We start from the raw sequence: 23,553 nt of genomic DNA, 5'->3' as shown, positions 1-23,553 counted from the left end.
CTGAGATTTGATACATAAATACAGAAAAAAGTTACTTTGTTGCAGATCACATGACTGACACCTGGTGGGTGGTGATACATGGGATTGTTTTATTGTGATGATTATGATTGGTTATTGTCTTCTCTGGATCATGTCATAGTGTTCTATTATTTCCCATTATATTGGTGAATGGCCTGTGTGCGAAGCTGTGATTGTCAGCGCTGACCTCCCCCTCCCCCCCACTGGTTGTGTGATCTCCCCATACATGACACAGAGCACAGATTGGAGGCTAAGACCCCATACACACTATTCGATTTTCTTCAGGTTTACCAAAACCATATAATATGAGGTCAAACCTTAGGAGTTTTAATTTGTTTGCAATCTGGCAGGCCCTTGTACTACATGGTTTTGGTAAATCTGAAGACAAAAATCTGCAGAAAATCTAATAGTGTGTATGGGGTCTAAGCCGTACACTATACAGTTTTCTTGTACAACTTTCCCTTAGACCTCATACACACTATTAGATTTTTTTGCAGATTTTTGTCTTCAGATTTACCAAAACCATATAATATGAGGTCAAACCTTAAGAGTTTCAATTTGTATGCAGTCAGGCAGGCCCTTGCACTACATGGTTTTGGTAAATCTAAAGGAAATTGTATGGCCAGCTTTAGCAGGGCAGAAAGTCATTAGGGATTGTAGAGATGTCTGCCCTCCTCCCCAGATATACTCCATGTGTCACACAGGATTGTCTGCCTGGTTCCAATGGGATCATCCACCGTAATCTGCCCCATCTCCTGGATCCCCAGGGCTGTGTGCCCCCTCTTTCCTTCTCACTTCAGACAGGGTGGACATAATGCGACTAAAGGCTTGTAGAGTGTGTGTGTGTGTGTATATATTTTATAATATTATTTTATTTTTATTTTTTTATAATTTTTCCACAAAATGACTGGGTCTTATGGGTCTCGAAGTACCGTGTGTGTGTGTGTGTGTGTATGTATGTTTTTTATATATATATATATATATATAATTACTTCGAGACCCGTAAGACCCAGTCATTTTGGGAAATAATTATAAAAAAAAAAAATTTAAAATATATTAGCAAAAACCTCAATGGTTGTAGTCTTTAAGCCCCCATTTACATTGACTGTGGTTTTAAAAATCCTGCGACTTTGTCTGAAACCGCATGATTTCAAAGGTGCGACTTTGAAGGCATCAGTGTAGCTTTATGCACAGATGTCTATTCAAGTCGCAAAAGTAGTGTATGAAGGGCACTAAAGTAGGGCAAATCAGTACGACACCGCAAAGTCGGCGTTGCACAGATTTAAACCGTGTGATTGACAGCAATAGGATGCAATTGGGACCTGTCAAATCGCATGACAAATCACTCCAATGTGAACATGGGCTAAAAACTATTGGTTGCCTGGCTCTTGGGATCTCTGTGTGTGTATATCTAGCTGCTTCTCTCCTTTTTTTTTTTTTTTTTTTTTCCCAAAAAGAGAGGTTATTGGAAGTAAAGAATGTAGCAAAAGCTTTAGTATAATGATGTTTTGACAACATGCAGTGTTTGAGTTTATGTCCTGTAGATCCATTATTATAATAATAAATATGTATATATGCAAAATAAATTTGAGTGAATTATTACAGCAGCAAGCCCATGCTGTGCCTAATGAATGAGGAAATACTGACTAGAACAACCAAGAAGGGGAAAGAAACCAATATATAGATAATATGGTATAGACCTGTAGGACAAGGGACAAGCCATTTGGTACACCTAAGAAATGTCCTTAGCAATGTTCCCAATATTGGTGGAGGGAGGTCCATGCCCTGAGAGGCCATCCGTATAATCCCACCTTCAGGGAATTTCTGTACATAGCAGAGGAACTTTAAAGTGATCTCAGGCAGCTTCCTCCTCCCTGTGGGTGAAAAGACAGCTTGGGTGGCTATAGTGTACATGCCAAAGGAGATTAGAGGGTTAATCAGATTTCAGCCACCACGTCATCATCTAGGACAGCAAGCAGAAAGTGCCATTTGTTGTCTCCTAAAGCATGATTAGTTGATTACTTTTTTCAGCAGTGAGCGTTGAAAATAATAAAAATCCCCTGATGGCAAAGTAAGGCAGGCTTAGGGAATTGAGCCATACGTTGTGTAAAGTTCTAATGTCTCTTGGTGAAGTCTTCTATTTCCTCAGTGTCTCGTCAGCGTTTCCTCGCCCGCTGTGATTATTCACTCTTAAATGATTTCGTTCTATACACTGGATCAGTGTTTCATGTCACCTTTATTTGTAAACTTGGCCAGGAGATGAAAGTTGGCTGTCTGGCTTTGTTTATTCAGCGTTAAATGGAGTTTAACCGATTTTTATGAATGTCTGCCTTGATGGGGATTCTCAGGGTCCTCTGCTGTTTAGAATTTATGGCTATGCCAGGAACAGCTTTGTGCTGGGAGTTCTCATGCCAACTTGTGGGTACTGAAAGCTGTTTTTCGATAGCTCACAAGCGATCAAGGATATGTAGTTGTCTTTAGGAATGTTGTAATATGGATGAAAATATGCCAAGTTGCTTCCAGTAACTGTTCGGAATTTGGGAAATATTTTAGCATGGACATTAGTGGAGACTACTTTCGAGCTTTAGGTGTCCAAACAAAAGGACTTTATTCTATTTTTGTCTAAGGTTATGATGGATCACTGTCCATCTTTCTCAAGGCCTTCACAAAGATGGACTATGATCCATCGAAACGTTGGCCAGTATACATTGCTCTTGTTGGACACGTTTTCGTATACAAGACTTTTGGGTATCTTTATGTATCTACTGATCATACTTAACAGATGCTCCCTCAACAGTGTTTAGTGACTTCTATATATTTATGTAGAATAATCCTGGCTTTGAAGGAACTTTCAATATGAAGTCACCACCACAGTCATATATGTACCAACATGGCGGGATCAGATAAGTTACTGTCCATGAGGAAACATACCTAGATGCTGCATATAGGCGAAGTTCCTTGTAGGAACTGAACCTAGGGCCCCAGTGTTGCAATACAACCATGCAAGCTGCTTATCTCATATGTTGCCTACAATATGCAGTAACCAATCACAAACTCTTAGTGTGATGGAACTAGTGCTGAAAAATGATCTATCTGGTTGCCATGTGTAACTGTCATATATTTGGTTACTTGGGTATAAATTAATGAGTTCCAGTGTATTCATGGCTTGGGTAAACTCTTTATAGTAGTGTGTTACCGTTCTAATGTTTATTCTAGCGGATGTTTATTGCCTTTTGTAGTGTCCAGAATTGGCAGCATTGTAGGACAAATCACAGCAATCCACAAATTAGCATGCTAAACTTGCTGCCTTTTGTCAAATTTGTTTTAGCAGATTTAGCCAGACATTTCAGTTTCTATGATGAGATTTTTAAGTTTTGGCTTTTTAAATGTGTGTGTTCGGGACACAGTACCAGAGACCCGTTACTAGATGTGCATGGTCTGCTTTGTGTCTGTATAGATGAGGTTGTTCCTCAGTTGGAGCTGTTACGTTTTTTTTTTTTTTTCCTCTCTAATAATCCCCTTTTCCAAATTTTCCCACCCATCCCCCCTCTCCTCCTCTTGCTCTCCCCCCCTCCTCTGCCTCTCTCTCTCGCTCTCTGTCTCCCTCCCTCAGGGCACAGGGAAGGCGAGGGGGAGGAGGGCACTGTGTAGTGAGAGAGAAACCTTTCTTGTGTGATAACAATTGGAAAAAGGGATTGGGGGGGGGGGGAGGGGGGGTTAGACGCTTCCCAAACTGCCCCCACAAATCTGTCTGCTACCTCCTGCAGCTCTGTTCTCCCTCTTTCTGTTCTCTCTCAGCTGCTCCATACTTGTCTGCCCGCCTGTCTATCTTGCTGGGACTTTGTGTGTCTTTGCTGACCCTATTTTTTGTGCCGGGCCCTCCATTTCTTTTCTTCAGAGTTCCTCCCAGTTCTGCCTGTGCCACGTTACCATTGCACCCCCACTTTCCCCACTTTCCCCGCTGTCCAGCTGCTCCTGGCTGCACTTGTACAAGGTTTTCTCTCCGGTGCCAAGTTGGATTTATTTTTTTCTTTTCTCGGGTGCCCTCACGTTTTTGCCCACCTCCGACTTCATAGTTTTATTTCCACTGTATTTTTGTTGCACTCAGTCCTATGTTAAAGCCCCCAAAAACACCATTCTTTTTATGACTTGTATCTTCACTGTTGAATAGTTGTATTAGGCTCTGATATGCGTTTTCTGTCCTGGCTCAGAAAGAACCTACATTTTTATGTGCCTATGTCCTACGGATGAGCAACGGTTGTGTGGAAGCCAGAGAACATTTTGGTGGATATGGAAAACCCATACAAATGGGGGAAAAAGCATAGAAATTTTATACAGCGTCCTTTGTTGGAATTGAACCCATGAACCAACATGCCAAAATGAGTAGTGACCACCTAACCACCGATTGGAGTGTCCTGTCTTTGTGTAGCCCCCTATCTCATTATACTTGTGTCTGATCAACCAGACACTAATATAAATGATTAAATTATCTGCTCGCACGCCTAGTAATACAGGGCTTGACAAATTTGCTTCGAATTTAGGAGCCAACTAAAAAAGTTAGGAGCCAGTTTTTTTTTTTTTTGTTTTGTTTTTTTTGGCTGGTAGGGCTTTGTTTTTGGTGACAGAGATGGCCAACCATTGATCACTCCCCTCGCGCAGTGTCTCCCCTCATACACTGCCCTCCCTCCTCTGTTCCTCTTGGTGAGGCCCCTGGGGTGTCTTCTCTCACCTGGGATGTAGAGTTTGGCCAGCTCCCAAGCCCACCTTAGGCTGCCCTACCTGCTGGGCTCGGGCAGGTCACTCTTGGCCATTGGGCAGAGCTGGGGCTCACTGTCGGCTCCTCCGTGTGACGTCCTTGCCACCATCCCCAGGATTGGGGAGGGTCAAAAAAGGCCAGGAAGCTCCAGCCAATTTAGTGGCTGACCGACTGCCCAATCATAGCTCCCCAATGCAAGGTAGGCATGTGATATGCAGCCATTGGCAGAGATCAGGCAAGGAGCTCAGTGGGTGGCTGCCCGAGGAGGTGCTTGTGCCTGGTGCTACTGCCAGCAGTGGATGGGCTGACGGGAGCCCTAGTGCTGGCACCAAACTTCTGGTCGCCGAGGCAACCTGGCATCTGGGCTTTGTCAAGCTCTGTAGTAATATGCTCAAAAGACCCCAACTTCTTACAAGCAGAAATTAAAAGTTGATTATATATAGGTCATGGGCTATCACAAGGGCACCAAAGTTGCTCATTATTGCCTACCATCGTGGATAATACAGCAGTATAGGGTTAGGCTGGGTACACGCGGTTCAACGGGAACCGGCCTGACATTCGGTCAGTGTATACAGCTGTCTTTTTGACAGAAGCCGGCCTAACGACCAGCTTTTGTCGAAGGGATATGCTGGAAAACCAGCATCTGATTAGTGTGTTTTTGTGATGGGGGGCATGCAGAACCCCTGTCAGAACACAAAAGCACAGCAGGGGAGACCGCCACACCAACATCACTTTTGTGATAGTCCTGCTCTTTTGTCAGTTCTGTCATTCAGTTTAAAGAAAAAAACTTTGAGTGCGTATCGGCCTATACAGTTGTTTACTGACGGGGATAGCGGAGGTAACAAGTGCTCCGGGGTCCATGAAGGGGCTAAGATTAAGTTAAAAATTTGAGTGGAACCCCGCTTTAAGGGCAGTGGAAGATCCTACAGCCATAGCAGTGTAGGTGACTGCAAGGTTAGCCTCTGTACAGCCCGAGTTTATGATTTTGCTAGAAAGAAACCCCTTGAAATAGATCTCCAGACTTGGGGAACTCCTGCTATAGATTACTATAATCTAGCCTCACTGTACACTAGTGTGATGGTCAGTGGGAGGAATGTATTTGTGGCATTAAGGCATGCATTACCTGCATCAAGGTAAAATATGTCCAGCGTTTACAACCACTTTAGGAAATCTGTAAGGTGGAAGATTCTTCCCAGTGTCCAAAAATGTAAGAAGCACTCTTCCCACGGACAATCATAGTAAGTTACAGTTAGCTGTAAATGTAGTAATCATTGACGGGTTCCCTAAGACCAGAGATCTATTTCACTGGGTTCCTCCATTGTAAGGAGGTTGGGAAAGGCTAGCCTAGTAAATGTCTTTGTATCTGTATCGCCCTCTCGCCCCCTCTTATACTTGCCTGAGCTTGATCTCGATCCAGCACTGTTAGTCTGCAGCGGCTATAGAGGCAGGAGCAATTTGCTCCTGCTTGCTGTCAGTCAAATTCTGTGAGTGGGCCCAGCTGCGCTTTTTGCGTCTGTGAATGCAGGCAGCGCTGCTCAGGGTGGAGTCTGCAGGTGGGTCCCATAGGAAGCGGATTCCTATGGGAGAGCACCGGCAGGAGACCCAAGAAGAGGAATTTCGGGGCCTCTCTGTGCAAAACCATTGCATGGTGCAGGCAAGTATAACCTTTTCTTTAAAAAATCTGTGGTATTAATGAAAACCTAGGGGAGGGAGACATTGCTTTTCACTTAAGGAACCTCTGAAGGGTCTGTGGGGTTCCACTGTTGAGAAAGACTACTCTACATTGTTTGCCATTGTGTTGAGAATGTCTTTTGGAAAGGGCCATGGAGCACTATAATGGTTTTGCTATAGCGTCTCATTCATACTTCACACATTGCTGGATGCCTAGCTGAGACTCTTCCAGTTGAAGAATGTTTGTTTCTTTCCCCCTCATTGCACTACTGGAAGCACCATAGCGTGATTATAAGTATAGTTGTACGCCCACAGGTTTTTTTTTTTTTCTTTGATATCTTATATTGTGAAGCTTTTGTATGTAGTTTTATTATTTGAAGAGGGTTTTTTTTGTTTTTTTTTTACATTTATCATGGTGCCTCATGCAACTGCTTGAGTTTCTTTGGAAGTCACAATCTGGGGATTCCAATGATTTCCATTGCAGGTGAATGCTAACCTCAAAAACCTGTTGAAAATCAATGAGTTTTTTTTAGATCAACCCACAAAGTTCAGCCAACTTTGAGCAATTACAGCCTTGCAGCTGTTTTTTGTGGTTTTTTCAAAACCGTTGATAGGTTGCAGTTCCATGGGGAAATGTGTAGAGGCTTTTCACTTTCTCGTTGAAGGTAGAGCTATAGGTCCTTGGTTAGCATTTTATAATGGGAATTTTTTATTGACTTGAAGGGGTATACATGTTCTTGGAGGCAGCAATGGAACATCAATGTCAGATGAAAAGGTTGGAAATATTCAGTGTTCTCTTGTCACCATTGAGATGGGAAGGGTCATGGTTCTTAATCTGTTTACTAAAGACAGTGTATATGGTCAAGGTCTTTCTAAGATTGGATTATTACTTAATGTCAGACAGTCAAGTACTGTAATCTATTTCACCAATTGTGTTCTAGCTATATGTGGTGACTGATGTCTCTTTCCTTGTCTGTTGGCATGTTCTGGCTGTCTATAATAAACCTTCTCTCCAATGTCCAGTCTGGTCTCCTCACCCTCTGACCCCTTACAAGCTGATCCTGCTGTGTCTCTTAAAGTTTTTCTGTACACATCCAAAGTCTACGTCAATCAGTATGCATCCCTCAGCTCTCCCTTTGTCTCCCTGGCCTCTTTTTTTCTTGCCTTTTGTCACTTTCCATTCTCACTTTTTTCTTTAATTCCTATACTCCTTTTTTTTTTTTTTTTTTTTTTTTTTTCTTGGCCCATCTATACTCTTTACAGTGCTGTCTTCTCTCACATTGTCAGTCTTTCACAGCCCTTGCCTATCTTTTACACATTTTTAACCAGTTTAGTCTATTACTGATGGTGCTTATGAGTTGCTGCACGAAGCTCTTTGCCTGATAAATTAAGGTCATCTGGCTTTAGTTTTGTCTTTTCTTTTAGCAACCGATCTTGTATCACTTACATCTTTAGTAGACGCTGATCTTTGGTGTTTATCAAATTAAGCGTTAAAAGATCATTCATATGTCATGTCATGTCATAAGATGGCAACGGGATAGTAAACGGTATCATCACAAAATATGTTGTACGGTCAAATGTTACCTGTTTTTGTGACCCAGTATTCTGTATCCTTCAACATGGCTCACTGTCAGAAATAGTGCGCATGGTGAACTAATGTTATAACTTAATGATGAATATGGGGCTGGCTCAGTTTTTCAGGTTTTTGAGCAAGTTGGTAACTCTTTATGGCGACAGGCTTTTTGGTAATAGGAAGTGCACCTTGTTGGCCTTTAGCCCAATTCTCCTCTGAGGGCTACATTGGCCCATCATGGACATCCCAAAATTACCATCAGTCCTTAGATCAGGGTTTCTCAACCTGGGTTGCATGGAACCCTAGGGTTCCTCCAATGGTTGCTAGGGGTCCTTGAGCAATGACCAATTTTTGCCTCTCAGATAAGTTCCCAGTGACACCAATGATCTTTTTAGCTAATGAAGGGGGGAAATTCTACCCAATGACCACAAATGTGAGGAGCGCTTTTACCACTGACCATAACACTAATGTATCATGAGTTATAGATGTAGTAATTTTTTAACAGGGGTTCCCTGTGGAATGAGCTAACATGTCAAGTATCATCTGCTGACCAAAAGGTGGAACAAAAATCGGGGATGGCTTGAAAGACTTATAGGAAAGGTCAAGATGAGAAAAAAGACCTAAGAGCTAGCATGTCAAGCTCATTCCACCTTTAGTCAGTGGATGAAACTTGACATGTTGGTTCTTTTTGTCTTTTTTTTTTTTTTTTGTCCCCCCCCCCCCCCCCCCCCATCTTGACCCTTCTCTATAGGCTTTTTACTCTATCCCTGATTTTCATTTCACTTTGCAGATGATAAATCAAAGATCCAGATACTCCATTTTACTGCTGTGGCTTTTTTCTTATCTCTTGCTCTGTTTACATACATTAAACGTATCACTCACCAGTTTACCTAAGTTGACAAATCTGAAATGGTCACTTGTAATCCTGGAAGAAAATGTTTGTATCCTGTCTACCTTCTTTACTGCTGTTTGGTGTAAACACACTCTAAACTCTGAAAGTTACAAATTACATCTCTTATCTTACTCTTATTAACTAGGTCTATGGGAACCACGGCATCTTTATGGTAACCCAAAACAACCAATCGGTATTTTCATTCATATTTCTGATGCAATGGGAGGTGCTAAATTTGTTGATATGGTTGTGTGCCCAAGTAGTATCCAAAATCCATAATTTCCTAATCCTATCTATTACAGACATATATTGATGCTTGGCATATATTCTTAGGGTGGTGGTACATGGGATGATATTTGCAAACCATTTGGTCTGGTCAGATCTTACACAGGGTTAAGGACAGCCCTATGTGACAGCACTTAGGACTAGTGATTGGATGCTATTCAACATTGTTCTTTTTCTTTAGTTTTCTATTGCTGTCTGTGTCTTTAATGCAGAGATTTACCCTCTCTGTTAGGCTCGATTCACATCTATGCATGTTGCTTTTGAGCGTTTCTGCAGTGCTTTTTGCGGTGCTTGCCGCGTTTTTGGACACTTGATTTTGAAGTGATTTGCGTTTTTTCTTTTCTTTTACACTGTATATAGCTGATTGCTAAGGAGGGGGCCGGGAAGCCGGGCCGCCGCTTCCTTAGCAACCGACGAGTCATCAGTTGTCAGCGGGCTTCAGAGACACAAAAATGCATTGATGTGAACATGTTCCATAGGAACCCATGTTAAAAAAATTTCCCTGCATTTCTGCAAAATGCTTTAAAAAAACACAGTGTGAATCGAGCCTCAGTTCTTGTAACCATTGTCTCTGCTAAAGAAAGTGTTAAGGAAAGCAAAATCTTAAGCCGGCCATATATGGGTCAAATTCCGAATGAATTTTCTATTGAAAATCAGAAATTTTGTGCATTTTGTGATCTGATAGTGCCACCATTGATTTCAAATTTTCCAACCAAGCTTTCACTTTCACCTCATGTTGCTAAAAAAAATTTGGGTCAGAAATTGACCCATGTATGGCCTGCTTTAAAACTACCACAGAAAACAGAGGTAATGGTAACTCTTCCAATGAGACCACCTGGTGCAGTGAGGGCTTGCTTTGGAGAGATTCTTAGATTTTGTTTTTCCGATTGTGTCTTCAGGATAGGAAGCAAAGGGAATCCTCTCCTATTGCACACAAAAATAAAAACCCAACAGGGTTGTGACAATGAGTTCTGAAAAACCCCAAACTGTGTGAAGTTGTACTGAATGCAGTGCCACCCTTTTTACTCTCCAAATGTTCAAATCAGTAAAAGTAATGCAGAAACCTCATAAACTATGCTTGGCCCAGGATCAGTAAAGCCTCTTAATGGGCCTGGTCATAAATGGCTGTCGTAAACCTTTCCTTTCACTAGGAACCAGCCAAATTTCGATCTATCTATGGACAGGCTGGTTGTTTATAGCTATAGTGTGTTTTTCTTTTTTTGGGATGAACGGAAAAAAAAAAAAAACTGACCACTCCGGAGCCACTGTACTAACTATCCAACGCCCCCCTGCTGTTCTATTGTTTTCTGACAGGGGAAACCCCCCCATCAGAAGCCGGCCAAACCGGCTGCCCTACACACGGGCCGAAAGTCTGACGGTGTTTATTGAACCGGCTGATGTCTCTGAACATTTGGCCCATGTGTATGGGGTTTAAGGCCTAAGGCCATAGATGATATGATCTTTCCTGCAACCACAAGTTGGTGGAGGAATCTCTCCTGTGCAGCTATTGTGGTCTCCCGGCGGGTGAGGTGCAGGTAGAACACAGTGATTATTGCTAGCGGCCGTAGCTGCTGGCAATAATCGCATCCTAAAAATCCGACATGCTGGTTGTACCCAAGTTGATTAATCGGTTGATTTGGGTGCAATCAGCCTGCCCATACATGGTTCGAATCTCGGCCGGTCCCTACTGAACCGGCTGAGATTTGAACTGTCGATGGTCGGAGTAAGGGGTCTTTTGATCAATGGTTTCGCAACTTCCTGGATTCTCACATTTTTTTTTTTTTTTTTTCCCATTGGAATCCAATTAGAACATTTTGTGAGTTTTGGGAGAAAGCTGGGAAATTCTGTGTGAAAACCTTTTTTTTAAGTTGAACCTCATGTGATCACAGCAGTTTTTCAGTTTTACTACTCCCTGCTATTCAGGTAGCCCAAATTTTTTCTTTCTTTGGGAACATGCACAGGAAGTGGGCCTTCCAGGGAGAATTGCAGCTCCCAGAGGACTGACATCAGTGCATCCAATTTCAAATATTTGATGTTCAGCCAAGTCATGTTAACATTTGTGTGTGTCAGAAAAATCTGTTTCCCACAGTAATAAGCCATATATCATTTCCTGGATATATTGGAGTAGACAGTTTTGTTCCACTGCATTAACTGGATGACACTCTTATCTGTGGACCTTTTTTTTTTTTTTTTTTTTTTTTTTTTTTCCCCAGTCAGGTAATAAAGGCTCTTATGCTTTTTTTTTTAATCTGGAGATATTCAGATAGAGATACATTTTGACAGTTAGGCTTGGTTCACACTACCGCAACCTGAAATTTGTACGACTTTGCCAGGCGACTTCCTGGCAACTTGAGTGCTACGTGATGAGACTTTGCAGTGTCTTTGAAGCAACTTTCAGGCAATGTCTGGGTAATCTTCCTGATCCAAATCTCCTTAATATAGATGAGGATCTGACTTTGAGACGACTTCCATTAAAGTCTATGGGTGCAAGTCGGATAGAAGTTCCCTTGACGTAGCACAGGAACCTTTTCTAAAGTTGGAGCGACTTCAGTAGTGTTAAATAAGACGGGCATCATTGACTAACATAGGATCTCACATGTCACGCGACTTGGGGTCTCATACGTCAGATCCGAGCCTAAGGCTGGCCATACACTATACAATTTTCTGATTCAATTTCCTTTAGATTTACCTTCAACTATGTAGTGCAAGGGCCTGTCTGATTGCATACAAATTGAAAGGGTTTAGGTTTGACCTCATATTATATGGTTTTGGTAAATCTAAAGGAAAGTTGAACAGGGAAATTGTATAGTGTATGGCCAGCTTAAGATTCTGCACAATCATACCTGCTGCGTCTTCGATGCAATTTTAAGCACAATGTGAGTTACATAATGTAACATATTTAAAGATCAAATGAACTCTCATGATTACTGTAATGTGGTCTAACTGCATAATCTGCCCCCTTCTTTTTTTTTTTATATTATATTACTGTATTTGTAGCATTACTGTATTAGTGTAACTAAACTACTACCCTTCTTTTTTTTTTTTTTTTTTTTTTTTTTTTTTATTTATTTTTTTATTTTTAGCCGTCTGTGCCTTCTCTATCTGACCCCCCCCCCCCCCCCCCGTTATCGCTGATGGTAAAATTGAAAAGAAAATTCCACATTTTGGGTTGTCACCGGAACAGGAATATAGGGGAAATCTGCCAATCTGAAGACCATGGTAACAACAAATTATTCCCTCACTTTGGAGGGATTTCCCCTCGTTTCCCGTTTTTGGCTACGGGACAGGAAGTGAAGGGAAATTTCCGCAATGGGACACAGATGGCAAAAAAGAAAACGTGAAAAGGGAGGAATATTACTCCCTTTCTGTATCCTTTGGGGGTCTTTAAAATATTGAGTTCTGTTGTACTTTAAAATGCTCAGTGTGCACCAAACCACAGCTGCAGCATGCAGATGTGAGCAGGACCCAATGTTGGTACTTTTTTAAACTTAGAAAAAAAGATCTCCCAACTGCTACTTAAAATTTTACTAAACCCAATAACTGTAAAATCAGTCTGTATATGCAGTAAAGCATGCTTGATATACTCATTGTGGAACCTAAGGGGCTAATCCTCTGCATTGTGTAAAAAGGCAGTTTGTACCGGGGGGTGCATGTAATCAGCACAGGACCAATCGGCATTGTCCAGACACGAGGCCAGGAGTCATGCAGCCTCATAGGACAGTTGGAGTATGAAATGAAAACTCCTCCAAGCTTTAACCAGACCCTGATTGAAGTCGCAAGACTGCTATATACGGCTGATGACAAAAGGTTGTGTACTGTGGGAGATCAGATATAGGGAATGCAGGGTCCTGGGTTTAGTAACACTTTAACAGTTGTTCTGGATCATACAGGCTTTACTGTAGCTTTGAAGTCGTTTTGATTCAGTTAACCTCAGATTTGCTTCTAAAATATAATTCTTCAACTATTTGGGCTATCACAGTCCCTTTTATGAAGTGGTTTTAAAGCTTCTTAATTTTTTTTTTTTTTAATAAAAATAAAAAAGATGATAGCATTACCTGCTCTGTGCAAAGGTATTGCTCAATGCTGTCCCTTGCCTCCTCTTCTGGAGTCCCCCCACCGGGGCTATCCACTCCTTCTCTGAGTGCCCCCTCAGCAAGCCATGTGCTGTGGGGGCACCTGTGCAGGTACACTCCTAAACTGGGTTGTGTGCATCCATTGGCACACACAGCTTGTCTCGGCAATGCCTCCCGCTCTCTCCTCACAGGATTTGACTGACCGCAGCAGGAGTCTATGGGAGAAACGGGTAGTGGAAGGTTTATTACCTTAATGCAGAAAATGCGTTAAGGTATAAAACCTTCAGCGTTTTAGGACGACTTTTAAGTTCTGGTCTGGTAATATGGTGATTCCAATCCTTGTATACCATGTGAAATATTAATTTGGACGTTTTACCCAAGATAAGCTGCTGATCTGCTTTCACCTCTACCTTATCCTAGCGTATTTGCTTATGGAAAGACATTTCACAAGGCTGACCAACCTCTGATGCCTATAGATAGCAAATTTTTGTGTGACCGTGTGTATGCAAGGCAAGCTTGAGTGGAATCCCGTCAGAAAAGCCATCATATCTTTTTCCGACCAAAATCCTGATCGTATGTACGCAGCATTACAGGAGAACCTTGTAGCGCACTGCCTTGATGCTTTTTGAAGGTCTTTTGTGAAGGAGAAAGCTGTGTAAGCTGGTACTTGTACTGTAGATATTGCACTTTTTGATACATATTGCACTGCTGCCTGTCTACATAGAATGGGCAAACTATTTGCTTTTAACATAACGCATGAGAAAGGAATGATTTCAATTGGATTTGGAATTCCTATGTTCACTATTGGAAGGTCTCCTAGCGGAGATCTTTGTTTCCTAGTATTTGTTACCACAGGGCTGAATCCTTGGCATTAAATAACGACTTTTGGCTCAAGGCATGAACCGTGGAAAAAAGTTCTTCTTGCCAGTAGTCACCAATCAGCATCCAGCTGTTATTTGACAGTTGGAGTTTGAAAGTAAATCAAGAAAGCTGTTTGCTGAGGGCAAGAAAATCTACTGTAGTCTTTTCATCTGTGAGGCCCCAGCCTCTAGATCATTATAATTGGTTTTAAATTATAAATTACACTGCACTGGCATTGTCAACTACACCAAAAGCTGGCCATATTCTAGAAGAATTTGGTTTCAGGAGCGTTCATTCGATTTTCGAATTTTGAGTTCAAAACGCCTTCGACCGCAGTGACAAGAATCTTGAAAGTTCAGGATGGATTTTTTTTTTTTTTTTAATTTTGAATAAATAAAATGTGATTAGTAAATTTTACCTTCAGAGCTATCAGTTTACCTAGAGATTGCTTGATCAGAATTTGGTCCCAGGGTAGATTGCCAATTAAGTTATTGAGAGAGTAATCTCTGAACAAAAGCATGTGTCTAATAGTAGAAGTGTGTGTGTTTTTTTTGTTGTTCTTTTTTTTTTTTTTTTTTTTTTTTTTTTTTTTTTATAAGGTAGGTTGTTGTCCTTATTACCTAACATTGTATATAATTTCTGCCCTTTGAACCATACGTAGTACCATCGTTATTGGAACCAAAGGCTGTTTCAATTTCTTGCCCTAGTTACAAGAAATATTAATAAAAATACATGTGTGCTTTTAATTTGCTCATTGCTTTTTTATTTTAGCTTTGATACTTTTTGTTAACAGAATTGTTGGAATGAGTTTCTGTTAGTTTTGCAAACATAACCATAATCTGCTAAAGAGAAGGATTATTTGCCAGTAAGAACTTTGCTCCACTTAGATCATGTAACCATGTCTCTTGATTTCATGAACAGCAGTGGAGGAACCCCAAATCAGCATTTTCTCCAGAAAACATATGTCCGTCACTTTGTTACATTTTTCTTTTTTTTTTTTTTTTTATTATTATTTAACACTAGACTGTTTTTAAGACTGCTCTATAATTTTTGTTGTATTAAAAAAACAATGGTCTCACCCGACAGTGGTTAATGGGTTTTACTGGGATAAAAGTGAAAATTGAGTACTGTCCGTGATACTTTTTTTATTTGCACTAACATACAATTTTTCAGGACAAGCTTTCGGGGTATGTCCCCTTCTTCAAGGTCCAAGCAGTACTGATTCACAAATGGACCTTGAAGAAGGGGACATACCCCGAAAGCTTGTCCTGAAAAATTGTATGTTAGTGCAAATAAAAAATGTATCACGGACAGTACTCAATTTTCTCTGTCACAATTGCACTAATAGGGCTACAATCAAATCAAGTATACTGGGATAAAAGAAATTGTGCGGCAATTGCCAAAGTTGTGATTTACAGAGACAATTTTAAATAAGAAAGGAATTTAAACTAGAAGGGAAAAAAAAAAGTAAACAGGGTTCAGCAGTGGTACTTCCCCTTTCAATGAGCAAATACAATAAAAGAGTAATAGTTTTTATTTGCTCTTTTTGTACATATGGTAAACCAGTCTTTAATTGACAGGTATATAATATGCACATTAAAAAAAGCAGAACTATCCTAAATCAATCCATCTAACAGATTAGAAGAAGATTAAAGGCCTGCAACCTTTGTCAGCTTGTGACTTTATTCAGACGCAATAGCTTGTAATGAGCAATACTAAAGCCCGGGCCATAGACTGAGTTATTTTCCTTCTGCAAGTTTGAATTGCAGGAAAGAAAATCGCTAGATTCCCCCATCAACACAGTGTAGATGAGGGGAATCCCTCCCACAGAGCTATTGTGTTCTCCTGGTGGGGGAGCCATCCCTGCCGGGAGAACACTGTGATTGTTATAACAGCCGCTAGCAGTGTAAAATCGGAGAGGCTGGTTGGTCCATCAACTTGGGGTACATTCAGCAGTGCTTGTACATGGTTTGGATTTTGTCCGGTTCCTGCTGAGATTCAAACCATCTATGGCCGCCTTAAATGGTTCTCAAAAATGTTTTTAATGAAGGCTAAATTACCCTTAAAACTGATGTCCGTTCTTTCCTGTGGGCTCCACTGGTGGGTTATCCTCGCCTTATACTTATTTTTACACAACTGTGTTAAGAGCAAAAAAAAAAAAAAAAATGTCCAACTAGCCCAGCACATACTTTGTACAAAACAGAGACTTGTAGAGAGGGGACTCCCCTGGAGTAGAGATTCTATGGGGTATGTAAAGAAATCTCTACAAAGTGAAGGAAACGCCTCTTAGAAAGTCATCACCAGAACAAATGTTTTATATATTTTTATATATATCTATATCTATCAATATATCAATTTAAAAGAATATGAATGTTTTCTCTGCACCAATGACCCTCTTTTCGGGTCATTGTCTGCACCGATATATTGGTGCATCCCTAAGGTGTTTTTTTTTTTTTTTTTCCTTTTTGTTGAGAGAACTCAGATATTTGGATTTCTCATCATTCTTTGTCTCAGTAAGCGTGGTCACCAGGTCAAATAGGATGAACCTACCTAGTTGGGGGCACATACCACAATGAAAACTTGATGGTGACTCCAACCCTTCGAGCGTTACCTAAAAAGAAAATATTAAAAGGTTTTTGGCTATCATGCATTCCTAAGTATGTAGATAAGACGGCTTCAAGTCTTCATTTGTTTACTGAGAAGGTCTGAAAAGAGACGTATGCGAAGTGTCCTGAGGCTTATGGAGAAAGTCAAACCTATGAAGTATTTTCTGCTCAGGGTTTATCATTTATAATAATCATGATTTTAGTGGCAATTAAATGTATATTTCAAGTTAAATAACTCAACGATTTTATAAGCACGTTGTTGTGTAAACCGGGTCTTAATTATACCACAGAGCAGCTGGCTCGTATCCTAAGCTGACTGCTGGCGGGAATGGAGGATTTCTTTCTATCATTCAGTTTCTGATTCCTCTCAGAAGGTGGGCCCCCCAAAAAAGCCCCCTGTGTACTGTTGCCTCTGTCACTGATTACAATATGCTTCATGAAAAGGAGTGTTTTTTTTTTATGTGAAATTGTGATGCAGTTCCCCCTCTTGGTTTTTCAGCAAGGAAAAATGAAAGTTGATGTATTCAAGCACTTTGGCCAGAATCCATCTTGTTTCCCACTTCCAGCTCATCGGATGCAGCATGGCCGCCCGGCATAGGGTTTTGTTCAGTCAAGTCACAGCTCACTCCTGCAGGGGTTGTCCTGGCAACTCTTCAAGGCCTCAGTTAAGGTCTCTGTCAGTCTTCATGCCCCACTGGAATGATGGAGAGAAATCTATTAATACACAATCCCCTATTTACCTAAATGTGTCACATTTTGATTGTTCACGGTTGGCTTTGCTGTAAATCTCTTTCAAGCGTGAAGTTTTATGGCCATTTTTTTGTGCTCTGGTTCACTTTACCAGCACACCTATGATTTTTCATCTTAAATTCCTTTCTTGTTAGTTAAAAGTTTATTTTAGGGTGTTGTACACATGTAACCGTTTGAACTTATAAAACATTACTATGGTTAACAGAAATTTAGCAGAAGTCTGAAACCTTTTCTAGTACGTCGCAAACTTGTTGTTCAGAAAGGAGGTTATTCAAAGCAGCATCTGGAAAGCCTGCTATAGAATTAGACGATTCCTGATGCCTCTCCTCTGCTGTTGACAGCAACGTTGCTTGTCCATGCTTCTAGTCCTGAGGAAACCATGCAACTCAAGCTGCAAACTGATGTGTTCAACTTTATTTAGCCACAAACGGCATATGAAGTGTCCCCGTCAACGCGTTTCGCCCTCATGGTCTTCTTTATAAGGCTGAAATTGTGGCTGAATAAAGGCGTTCTTGATGTCATCGGTGTGTGGCTTGAATTGTATTCTTTCCTAGGAATCAATTGAAGGATAACTTAGAATAAACTAAACTTTAAATGCTTATGTGGTGCTAAATAGGTTGTTTCAATCTGATAATGGTTTGTGTATGAGTGGTGTGCAACATGTTCCATGGGTAAAGAGCTTAAAGAAGAGTTCTGCCCCCCAAGCATAAAATTACGTCGGCATCTACAAATACTGTAGCTGCTGACTTTTAATATTAGGACGCTTACCTGTACTGGAATCCAGCGATGTCGGCACCCCAGCCGATGTTTCCGTCCACTTTTGGGTGCTACCGTCGCCGCCAATTACCTGTGAGGGAAGCCAGCAGTGAAGCCTTGCGGCTTCACAGCCGGTTCCCTACTGCGCCTGCGTGAAGCGCACTGTGCTTTCTGAATGGCCCGGCGGTGGGGGCAACTAAGAGAGGGGCCAACCGCCTGAGTGATCTCTCGGAAGTGGGGACGCATACCTGTCAAGAACGGGTACCCCCCCCCACAGGCAGATGAGGCGATGAGCTTGGCTTCTACTTTTGGGTGGAACTCTGCTTTAATTTCCCATAAGTGTTTGTGTGTCCTTTCAACTTTTTTTCCTCTCCCCCTTTTAAAACATTACAAGAATAAAAAATAAAATAAAAATCACAGAACAAGATGACTTTACTACAGTCTATTCTATAGTGTAGAAAAAACACTGTTATGGTACAATAAACACAGTTGTGACGCATGTTTACTGCCCCCAACAATTCCCTCCTGGGGCATACACATGTCATTGCTGTGATGCTTTGCATCGGGGCACTGCAAAAATGATGCCCACTGTCTTCAGCGGTTAATACTGCCAAACGTAACCAATTTGACTAAATGGGACTGCACTGCAATCGCATAGGATGCATGCGTTTGGGGCTTGGTAGTGCGGACTTCTAAATTAAAACAGTTGGTGAGGAGGTAGCATAGTACCTTCTCACTGTCAAATGTCCTCTGAAAAACGATCCACTGAGGCTCACTCTTCAGAGGGCCAATGCAAGTGTAAACGAGCCCAAAGGGTTAAAGATCTCGGGGATTGGGTAGTACATTGTATATTTAATGCACCTAAAAAATGTCCCTATAGTGTGATGTTAAGCAAGTTATTCTGAGAAAGCTGCCCGTGGAGTCCTATGTATAATCCTGTTCCATAGAAAATTTAAAATTAGTAATTTTTAGGCATGCTGTGTGAATGGGAACACATACCAAACGTATAGTGTGGGGTTCTCAAATTTGGCTGCAAAGGTGGAAATACCCTTTTAATCCTGACATTCTCTCTGTATTTGCATTTTACATTGTGATGTTACTGGAAGTAACATGAGCTAAAAGCGGGACCCCTTGCGATCCTCAGGCAATTCTCCTGTGTAAAACTATCGCGTTCAGTCTGCGTGTCCTTAGGTGAAATCTTATCGGCGATCAGGAGTGTGACATGCTTGGGGCCTTTATGCAGCTTATCACCGCTTCCTATAAAACTTGCATTCTGCTTGTTGTGTTCAGAGGAAATGTTCAATCGAAAGTAAGTATCAAATGCTGCAAGCCTGAAAGAGTCAGTCAATGTGCTGGGCCAGCTGAAATAAATTTGAGGTTTTGTGTGTTGTTTTTTTTTTTTTTTTTTTTTTTTTTTTAATAATCAACACTCCTCCTCCCTCTCCATCAGTGCATTAAGATGTCATGCTTTCGGAAATGGAGGAACTATAAAAATTGAGCAAGTATTGAAATAATTTCCTGCTGTGAATTAAAGGGACTGTTGGTTTTTATGGGCTGGGTTTTGCACAAGAAAAATGCACATCTGCAACCAGCTGGACAGAAAATACTGCATGGGCGAACCCAGAAGCCGAGGAAGAAGGTTACTCTGCTTATGGATGGCTGTAGTTGTATTAATGCGATTGTAACACAGTGTACACAAAAAAAAATAAATAGAAGGAATCCTGGACAGTACTCAAGTTAAATTTCTAGGACAAGCTTGAACCTTAGAAGGGGTTACACCCCGACAGCTTGTTCTGAACATTAAAGGGGAAGCAAAGTTAGAAGCATAATGGGCTAGTATGCAATGCATACTAGCCCATTATGTGGCACTTACCTGCAAACGAAGTCCGGTGATGTCCCCGCTGGTGGAAGCATCCATCTGCGCCCCTCTTCCTTCTAAGGCCGTGGACTCCGGCTCTGACTGGCTGGAGCAGCATTAAGTCACTCCCACGCATGTGCGCGGGAGCAGCCAGCCACGGCACACGCTGAGGAAGAAACGGCACGGAGGGCCGTTCCTAAACTGCGCATGCATCGATGACATCGGCGCACTACACGGCAACTATCTCCTAAACGGCGCCCGTTTTAGGAGATATTTTCAGTACATAATTTTGTGCAAATAAAAAAAAAAGTGTCACGAACCGTACTCGGCCATGTTGTTGTCAGTGCACAAACATGGCTACAATCACCTTATGCAATGGTAAAAGGAATTGCTTTCTTGCCTTGCAGCAGTGGGTTTCTGGGTTCAGTTTCTACCAAGATACTATCTGTATGACGTTTGTAAGTTCTTCCTGTGTTTTAATATAGGTTTCTTCCAGCATACAAAGAGATGGGTTCAATAGCTTTACTGTATATTGACCATGCAAGTAGTTTTGGCTTGAGGTTTATGTGCCCAGATTTGTAAACTTAATTTGGCCTATGAACCGCACCGCATTCCTGTACAATTTACATGCGATTTGAGCCCATTCATTTTGAATATATGGCCTAATTTTTGAAAAGATGATGCTAGGTCATCAATATTTTTATCACCTGGAAAAAAAAGTTGTGTTTTTTTTTTTTTTTCATTAAAAAAAATTCTTTAATTTTGAATGGCTCGAATCGCACCACATCTGCACCAAAGTTGCAGTGCGTTCCCAGCAATTTTGGGAGCATACTGCAACTAGATCACATGGTCACTTGTGTACCATGCAATATGGTGTAGACAGACTTTGCAACTTGCATTTAGGGTGTTAAATTTGCACCGACACCCACTGCACATGGCAATGCCATTTGAATGCTGTGCAGGAAACGTGCGCAAATTGCATGTTTCCCGCATTGCATTCCAGTGTGATTTGAGGGTTAAGGGAAAAAAAATAAAAATTGAAGTGTGTAGTGGTGTGTGTGTGTGTTTGTGTGTTTTTTTTTTTTTTTTTTTTCTGATTGTTAGCCATCCAATGCAGAGCTCTGATTTAACTATTATTGCTTTGGACACCTAATAATAATAATATTATTATTATTATTAATAATATATATATTTATATATGGAAAGTGGTTTTGCACCAGAATATAGTGTAAAGTTTTGACTATAGTAGAGAAGCGTTAGAACCCCCTGTTGCTGTTTTTTACTGCTGTGCAAGGCTCTGTTTTAGAGGGGATTTTTCTTCCTTTTTGTCTTGTTGGCAGTGGTTTTACTATACAGGAAATGAGGGTAAGGAGCTGGGCAGTCTGCAGTGAGTGAACTTACTTTGACTGTCACTGTGGCTGTGTGGTGTGTGAAATGTGGAAATAGAAAGAACAGAGAAGTTTCAAGCAGTAACTTCTGAAATGTGTGCACAGTTTAGAATCCTAAAGCTGTGGTTACTTTAAACGTGATGGAGAGGCAGCTTTTGAAAACTGAAACTTCAAGCTCTATGCATATTTTATATACCCCATAGCGTGCCCCAGGAACCTCAAAACCAGGGACTCTGCTATGCAAATCTTGATAAACCCTTAGGATTGGGACGCTCAAGGCTACATCCTTCCTTGGCTCACTATTGGCCATTTTCGCTGCCAGTTATTAGGGGTGACTATAAGGTCACAGGAGGACCGTAGCAGTGTTGCCAACAGTCAGTATTTCTACTGGCACACAGTAAAAAAAACAGGCGCTTTTCAGTAAATGCCAGTGACCAGGAAAAGGTTGGCAGTAAAAAAAAAAAAATATGGCTGTGACGCTTGGCTTGGAACTGCGCATATGCAGTTCCTGTCTAGAGCCGGCCGAGACCATTCGAGTGTCTGCTACAGTGTGTTAAGGTGGCGGGTCTGGTGGAGGCGGTGCCTGAGCGTGTTGTGTGATGTCATAGGGCAAGGGAGCCAAGCGGAGCATCATGTGCAAATTTGTGGGAGCAAGGCAAGCCAGGAACGGGACTGTCAACTGGTCAAAATATTGCCTTTGGTACAGGGCTTTTAGGGTTCTCTGAGAAAGCATGCAGGCAAACGCCCTCTAGCTGTATGCATTCAATTTCTGCTATTATGTAACCATACCTTGACCAAGGTCAATTTTTATTAAGGCTCGATTCACACCTATGCATGTTGCTTTTGAGCGTTTTTGGAGGTTTTTTTTTCATGCTTGCCACGTTTTTGAGCCGCGATTTTGCCGCGATTTTGCCGCGATTTTGCCGCGATTTGCGTTTTGCGTTTTTTTTTTTTTTTACATTTTTTTTTACAGTCTTCAAAAAAATTAAAAAAAAAAAAAAAATTAAAAAAAAAAAAAACGGCAAAAACGCATCAAAAACGCATCAAAAACGCTGCACTTGCGTTTTTGATGCTTGTCCATTGAAAACCATTACATGCAAAACGCTGCATTTTGCATGAAAAAAAGTCCCCGACCCTTTCCAAAAACGCAAAGAAACAAAAAAGCATTGATGTGAACATGTTCCATAGGAACCCATGTTAAAAAATTCCCGTGCATTTCTGCAAAATGCAAAATGCATCAAAAAACGCGCTAGTGTGAATGGGGCCTAATTCCATATTTTTAAAGAATACAAAAGTCCCATGGTTATCTGCCATTTTGCTTAATCATAACTTGTTTAGTTGTGGTTCAGTCATAACATGAGTCACTTAGGTTTTTGTAAAGAGAGGCCAATGTCTTGCTAAAAATGACGGATGGAGCAATAACTATCCATCAGGATCCATCATGAGCCTCTGTGTTGTCACTGATTAGGTAATGTTGCCTTTCTGTTCAGAAAATAGAATTATCTGCACCTATTACAGTTTTCAACTAATAAAGATCTGTATGTAGTAAACAGTGTATGAATTTTATTGACCTTAGTGAAAAAAACTGCGTGACCTGGTTGTTGTAATGACCAAATTGGCCCTCAGAGTGCTGAACTGAATGAGAGAAATCCATAAATCCCTCTAAGCTAAATGGCGTGGATTAACGAATTGGCTGCTGACGGTTAATGTTCTGACTATTGTCCGAATACCGAAAAAGAAACTAGCTGATTGGTTGGAGTCACTGTTTGGCCAGCGTTTTCCACCCAGTGCCTTCAATTGAAGTTTTTTGAGGCAGGTGGCATTGGCAGGGCCACAAACGGCTCACATTGTGGTTAATTCACAGTAATTGACCAAAATTTGTGGCGTTATAGCCAGCTTAAACTATATGTAAAACCTTACTTTGTAAAACAACCAATTCAGTTTAAAATAGTTTCCTCCCAATGTGCATTTGGAATCTTAGATGTAAGCTCCTCGAGGGCAGGGACTGATGTGAAGCTAAAGCACCCGCCTGCGATAATCACAAGTGGATCCGGCAGGCTGGTTGT

General features: G+C 41.2%; 1 protein-coding gene across 1 annotated transcript in view; it reads left to right on the top strand.

Annotated features, from left to right (window-relative positions):
• Nucleotides 1–23,553, top strand: part of NOTCH3 (notch receptor 3) — a 132,294-nt gene that overhangs the window by 351 nt on the left and 108,390 nt on the right. The gene's annotated exons all lie outside the window — the stretch shown is intronic.

The sequence above is a fragment of the Aquarana catesbeiana genome, linkage group LG03 (assembly GCF_042186555.1).
Source record: "Aquarana catesbeiana isolate 2022-GZ linkage group LG03, ASM4218655v1, whole genome shotgun sequence".
In the NCBI taxonomy this organism is placed as follows: domain Eukaryota; kingdom Metazoa; phylum Chordata; class Amphibia; order Anura; family Ranidae; genus Aquarana; species Aquarana catesbeiana.
This window is presented reverse-complemented; position numbering and strand designations above follow the sequence as displayed.